The sequence below is a fragment of the Halyomorpha halys genome, unplaced genomic scaffold, assembly GCF_000696795.3.
Source record: "Halyomorpha halys isolate HHAL.00 unplaced genomic scaffold, Hhal_1.1 Scaffold1776.1, whole genome shotgun sequence".
Classification (NCBI taxonomy): Eukaryota; Metazoa; Arthropoda; class Insecta; order Hemiptera; family Pentatomidae; genus Halyomorpha; species Halyomorpha halys.
Window position 1 is genome coordinate 37,790 of NW_027106287.1, and position 7,508 is coordinate 45,297.

A 7,508-nucleotide genomic window follows, 5' to 3' on the forward strand; every position below is an offset into this window, starting at 1 on the left:
AGAGCTAAAACATTAAAATAATTATGTTATACTTAAGGAGAATAGGGTTACTAGTTTTTAACTCCTGGTCCAACTGTACTTCAGTTCCCTTTGAAGGGTAACTTAATGTATTTATTTTTGTAAATTTTTGGAGACCAATATATATTATTGTATCAAAAATAGAATTATTGTAAATAATAATGATAAGGTAACAAATTTAATCGATGGGATGGGTTGTGAATTGCAATATGCTTGATAATGTAGAGATGAATCCGAAACCTTGTTGTATATAAATATTATAAAATTAAAGAAATTTACAAGTGGAATATTTAATCATATCAATCTATTAAACAAAAGTACTATTATTTTTTTACTCACTCAATTTAAAAAAAATCGAACTTTATATGACTTAACTTATCTTTAATTCACAATGAATGAAAAAAATATATCTAGATAATTAGGAATTTAACTGCAATCAGGTGTAAATATAATTGCACTGTTTTATTATCGTTCCTAAGCATTGTTGATATAGCTGGGTTAATACAAAACTATTGTGTGATGTAAAGTAAGGGCACTCCTGAAAGATGTGGTATATTTTTATTGTAATACTGACATTTTGGTGGCGTTTGTTTGGTGACAAGGTAGGAATGAGTGAGTTTAGTTGGGCAATTCACAGCCTAGATAGTAATGACCTCTTCCCAAAGTTGTTAATTTATATCACTCTCCATTCAATGAAACAAGTTAATAGCATTGATCCATAAAATAAAGTTAATTATAAGAATCATATTAATAAATAATATAAATATACAATTAACATAACAGATAGATGAATTTAAACTCACTATAATTTAGGTAAGTTTAGCTATAATCCTGTGTAGATATATTCTAGTTAGGCAGAATAAGGGTGTATCCAAAAATTACGTTCTTTTCCGATAAAAAATGTATATATAAAAGAAAGATGATCTTGTTGCGGTAAAAGAAAAATTGAAATAGTCGTAAAACTATTTATGAGCTACGTTTCGTCCCATGTCACAGGGCTTCATGAGGCCTAAAAAAGATACAAACATTTAAATGGGATAAAAATAAATGAACAATGTAAATTAAGAATTAAAGAAATTGTACAGTGAAGCTTAAAATTAAATAACAATAATAAAAGGATTTAGACAATTAAACAAAACGAAAAAATAAATATAAAAATGCAGGCACACAACAGATGGATAAAGGAAATAAGAGTAAAATCAAGAATAAAGAAAGATAATGAACAAGATAGGAAGCATACCGTATAGGTGGCAATCGAGTAAGGAAATAAGTGGACAGGTAAGAGCGTGGCGGTTAAACATAAGTTAAATTTAAAAATAATGTTGAATTAAAGAGTATCAACAAATTAAATAAATATTTAAAAAATAAACATAAAGTGATAATACACAATATAGAGGGATAAATGCGAAAAAACAACGTAAAAAGTGTATACAGTACAAAAAAGGAGAAATGAAATTAAAAGATTGTATACAATGGGGAAAAAATAAAACATACAAGACAAGTAGATGTGCAAAAGTGTGTAAATTATATTATAGAAACATTAATATAAAGTAATCAATGCAAGTATAAGTTGGAGACAACATGTGAATATAAAGTACAGACTAAATGTATAAAAATAAAATAAAAGAATGGAAAATAAAATATAAAAAAGAAAAGTATGATGTGGGAGGGGGGATTAAAGAATAAATAAAAAAAAAGATAAAAGATATGGGAGGAAAATTAAGTTCTAAAATGCAGAACATAGAGTGAAAGAAGAATTATTGAGGTTTAATGAGGCTTAAGATGTGTCATGGAAATACCATCTTTGTCTACTTTATGATTGACAAATTTATGTGTTAAATTGATATGTATGTATTCCGAGATGAGGCGTTTTTTATGGCTGGGGACAGTAGCAATAATTGTTGTATGATCCATGTTGAAAGAATGATTGAGGTTTAAAGCGTGTTTAGATAATTTAGAGGCAAAAGGGTTACAGGAGTTGATGAAAGTTTTTGACTGGAAAATACGTTTTCTGAGTTGGTTTTTAGTTTCGCTGATACAGAAAGAATTACAACTAGTTGTAGAACAGGGAATCCAGTAAACGACATTGGAACAAAGAATATACATATTTTTGGTAATAAAATAATTGTGCTATATTAATTCATTGTAAATGGTATGTAATATGGTGTAAACGCTTTTATTTCCCATAGTAATTTGATTTAAATAATTATTCTAGAAAATTGAATTTATTTTCTAAAACAATAATGCTAACATCCTTCTATATTAGAAGTCATACTGTTTATTGGACTTATATATTATTTAAATATATTTATTTTAGTTTATTGATAGAGGTAGTCGCTTATGATTTAAATAATTGAAAATATTAATTTTTAGTTTGATTCAATAAAAAAGATACCCCTTCTAGGTGGCACTCACATACACCACTGAATGTAACATAGAAATCTTCACAATGATGAAGCCAGAATCAAATATTCAAAACAGTTTAATAATTGACTACCTCTTCAGGAGGAAGCTCTCAATCATTTGACAACTTGGCTAAGATACTGATTAGGGCCATTAAAGTAGTTTTGGGGGGTAATAGATCGATTTTAAGAGTTATCTTCACAGTGGCACGAGTTTTACTCCAAAAACATTTGACTGGTGATATATCTTCTGACCTTGATTAATTCTGTCAGGAGCCATCTAATCTATTTCTTCTTGACGAGTTACCATTCTCGCAGAATGGGTTCAGTCATCTGCCATCTGTTCTTTCTAAAATCAGCTTGTCAAGCAAGTGGCCTTTTCAATCCAACATTACTCCTACAGTTATCCATTCCTCCCACTACAGAGTAGTTAGCAATGTTATACTATGAATTGAAAATCATTTTTTTAACATTTTGGTAGAAAATTATTTGTTAAGTAATTAAATCCTAACCATTTCAACAAAATTTAGATATCAATTTCTTCAGATATCTTTTTTATTCACCCTCAAAAAGTGCAATGAAGTTAGGCTCCCTTTTTTTACTCCTTTGTGGAGGTATACCTTGGGTAATTTTTTTTCTTGGTCTTAGAGAACACGCGGATATTACGTTTGGCTTCAATCTTGTTTTTGTTTTTTCTTTCTTTCCAATTTTTCTCTTATCATCTCTGTTTGTCTTGTAGTGTTTTATCAATAATTTTAGGCTCAAGATTTGTTCTTGACATGATCTTCCCTTTCTGAAGGAATGATCTCCTCTGATAATCTCTGATTTTAGGGTCTATTTGTGGGTTTAGTCTGTTGAGTAGTTATTTGGAGAAAGCAGAATCGAGATATTTTAACAGAAAGTCCTCCGTACAATTATAGGAGATATCTGGGACCAGAACATTAACACATGGAGGAGGAGAACTAGTAGTGAACTGCTTGCAGAGACCGGTCAGCCAATATCTAATGACATTAATCCAAGAAGATTAAGATGGACATGTGGCTCAAAGCCTCTACACAACAATGAATGCCAGTGTATTTGGCAAGAGATCACATGGGAGGCCAAAAACCAGATGGATAGATAGAATCAACAAAGATGCAAAAGAGCTGCATGCAAGAAACTGGAAAGCAGTAGCCCAAGATAGGCAGGCGTGGAGAAGGCTAATTTGGTTGGCCAAAGATCTACAAGTTCTGTATTGCAAACCAAAAAAAAAACTATAAACTAAAAAAATATAAGAAATTAATTCAATCATTAATCCAGTATATAAATTAAAATTATAATGTATGTTAATTTATATCAAACTTTCAAATGTGCTCAATTAATCTATATACATCCCTAAGTCTAGAAATAGCAAAGCAGTTAGCACATAGTAACGTAATATTTTTTTGTAAAAATTTAGAATAAGAGTATAAATACAATTTGTAATTTTTATTAATTCTCCAACTTATATACGTAGTATCATCAAGTTATCAAGCCACTTACCTCAAATTCCTGGAAAAGGTATGGTTATGACGAAGGACAGAATTTTTCTAAATATCCTCTCTTGTTAAAAAGATTCACCAAAAATGTTATAGAAATGTAATTATCCGATCTTTTTACAAGGACTGAGCAATAAGAAAAAATTGGTAGTGTAATTCTCACTGTGACAATATTCCTAGGAGTTTGTTGCCGATTGTTGGAGATTCATGAGTGCACACTTATGGGACCCCCAAGTTGGCTGAATCCAGAGATAAATCCATGTTACATCTGAAAAGCAAGATTAAATACAATAATGAAAAGGCCATGGCTGCAATACTCTTTTAAATGTACAGAAGTATTCTGGCTTATGATAGAAGAACTGGTTTTGTCATTTTTGCAGAGGAAAGGCCTTCTAAAAAATATTGAAATTTCGGAGAAGCTTTGTCTTGTGCCAGGAGGCGGAGGAATAAGCAGAAGAGGGGTAGCACGAGGATAACAACCACCTGTTGAAACAACAGAAAACAAAAATTAAATTGTTATATTTGCAGCCTTTGTTAAGCAAACTGCAGCTGCACACGACAGGCTAAAGCTGAAGTTTTTTATTCCTGGAGGATTGTGTTACAAATCAGCATTTGAGTTTAATGCACAAAATCACAATCCATAGGCTAGTCCCTGGATATAGATTTCTCAGTTAAATTGACGAAGGGAGCCAAAGAGATTGAAATAAAGAGTAAATTCTTTTATGGAAGAATTATCACTATGTCAAGTCATGCCTGATTGTAGTTATTTCCAACAAGCTCACGCTCACAATTGTATTTGCCCACAAGATTTTAGTCTAGTCCTGTGGTTAGAACGGTTTTGAATATCCAGCCAATAAAGAGACGAAGAAGGTAAATATTCGCTTCATATGGCAACACTGATTCTTCCATACTATTTTTCTGTATTAAGTTTTCCTGCCATTCTCTTCCAGACCAGTGTGACCAGAAGGAATATATAGAATGGGGTACATTTCTTTCGAAAAAAGAGGACATTTTTATAATAAGGACAGACACGAAACTCAATACTAATATTAATTTCAAATTTTATTTTACATACGAAAAGCTTAGGACAAGTCTTATCTAGTAAATTTTAGGAGTTTAAAAAAATCCATAATTCCTATATAATGTTTCATATAGTTCATATTCAATAATATTGTAGGTACATATGTTGGAATTATGGTTTAAAAAAAAGAAGGAAAATACAAAACATTATATAAATATTATTCCAAATTTTATATTCTGTTTGAATTCACTGTCCTCGGTCACACGATCGAGGTAAACGTTGGTTTTCAAAATGCTAATGAACTTACTAAATGAAATAAAATTCAGAGATAAAGTGATATATAACAGTTTTTTTTTTTAAAGGGGGTGGTGGGAGCAGATGGGATAGCTCTTATGGCGTAACTGTGCTAGGGCGCCTAATAAAATGTCTAAGGCTTGTATTTGCTTACCACCAACAGAATTATCAACAATCGTTCACCCTTTGACAATTTTTTAAAAACAAAATCAAACCTTTTCTTCTTTAAAACATTAAAGGATATTATAAAATTACATTTTAATTTGTATATGAGCCCACATCAGGAATGTGGTTAACATGTCTATTGGTCAAGTGGTAAAAATGTACTAAAAATTCTGCCATTTTGGGAAAATGGGCTAAATATGGTATCTGTTAAATGGAATAATCTTTGAATTCATTTACTATCCCATCATTCATTTGGCCTAGACAATGTTGAAATCCCAGTAAAATATGTGATATCGATGTATAGAGACTGGATTCGAAGGATGTCTCTTGCAACATTTTCCATTAGGTAAAGTTATTTTTAAAATACTAAAATAAATTAAATGGAATATATTTGTTAAGTTTTAACATTTAAGTAGTAATAATAATCGTTCTATCCAAAAACAGTCTGTCTACATTTCCCCTTGAGATATTTATCGCATAGGACTATAAATTTATTACTTTCTCCGGAATATTTGCCGTAAAAGGCCAATAAGCCGTACTTGAGCATCTTAGTGTTGTTTTCCGATTTAGTTTTGAATAAATGGCAGTAACAAATTAAATTTGAAACATTTATTTTTCTGTTATAATGTGTTTACTATATCAGTAATTGCAAGTTTACAATTCTACCAACTCTTAGTAGCCATATTGAATCTAATGATATTTTTATAAAATTTTTAGAACCGATAAATTACAACATTCTACTGAATTCGAAGCTTCTATTTTCATTAGTTTTTAATTTAAACTTTTTAATAAATAATAAAATATAAAAGGGAATAGTCGAATCTTGTATTACAATAAACGTTTGAATTATTGAACCAATTTAAGTGCTTTTTTTTTTCGCCATGGAAAGGTTGAAATATACTGATATCCCCGATATCTACGTAGAAAAAAAGTTAATTTTTTGGTTCTTAGCTCGGAGTACATACTTTTTATATTATGGCTCCAATTCTAATCTGTTTTTTAGGTAATAGAATAACCAAAGGAAAATTTGTTGATTTCATTGACCCCTTCACTATATCCTTTTCATGTCAGCGTGTTTTCATTATCAAAAGCTACTAGTAATATAGCATTAGTGTATTCTGGTTACCCTTGGTTAAATGTCCCATGTATGTGCGTGGAAAATACATTATAAAAGACTGAATTATAATTACAGATAGACTGAATCCAGGATTTTGTTGAGGAAAATTATGTTTTTCATATTCCTCTCGAATTGAGGGATTTTTATTAGATATAATTAGGCTCAGGTATTAAAAGGGAAAAATGTTACCAAAAAATCTAATAAAAAAGAATCTGTTATATTCCTTCTCCTATATGTCAGTTTTATTTACGTTTCCAAACCATAATAATAATGAAAGTATACGCTTTTTTTCACAGTTATTGTACACCAATCAACCCATCTCTTTCCGAGGAATAAGAAAAAAATATCACTGATACCATTAACCTATATTATATTTAAAAAAAAGTTTAAAAAATATAATGTGGCTAGGAGTAAAGTAGCTCAACATTTTTTTTTTATAACAAAGAATATCACATTCGTTTTTAGTGTCGTCTCAAACCTCTAAATACTATTTTTAAAGAAATTGAAAATTAGAAATTTTTCACTTTGAGAATTATTTGGAGAATTTTTTTTTCTTCCAGTAACTATTGTTCATAACTCCTCTTCATTGTATCAACTTAATATAATCGTTGGAATGCTCTGGATGTCTTCTCTTTTAGCCAGAATCAACTAAATTTACATTTAATGTCCCTTATAAGGGTGAAATTTAAAATAGAGAAAAAAATTGAAACGTTTTATTTTAGATCTCAAGTTCTAATTTGTGTAATTAGACCCGGTTTGTGTCCTTTGGTGTAGTATATAGATTCCTGAACCACTTCTAAGTTTAGTGTAGGTTGGTTCAATAGTGTTGAAGTTATTTCTATTTTTTTTTAAACGATTCGAAGGCCGATATAGGACGAAAATGTGTTTATATATACATATAATGTATACATACAATGTTTACGTATTCAAGTATACATATAAATTATAATTATACATATAATTGAAATTTTAAT

The 7,508-nt window shown here is 29.9% G+C and overlaps 1 long non-coding RNA gene across 1 annotated transcript in view; it reads right to left on the bottom strand.

Annotated features, from left to right (window-relative positions):
• Positions 1–895: 895 nt before the first annotated feature.
• The window catches only part of LOC136795105 (uncharacterized), a 14,168-nt gene continuing 7,555 nt past the window's right edge, over positions 896–7,508 (bottom strand). Inside the window, exons 2-3 of the long non-coding RNA XR_010842650.1 lie at positions 3,942–4,205; positions 896–1,027 (exon numbers count right to left, since the gene is read on the bottom strand). This is a non-coding gene — a long non-coding RNA (uncharacterized lncRNA). The remainder of the gene's footprint in view (positions 1,028–3,941; positions 4,206–7,508) is intronic.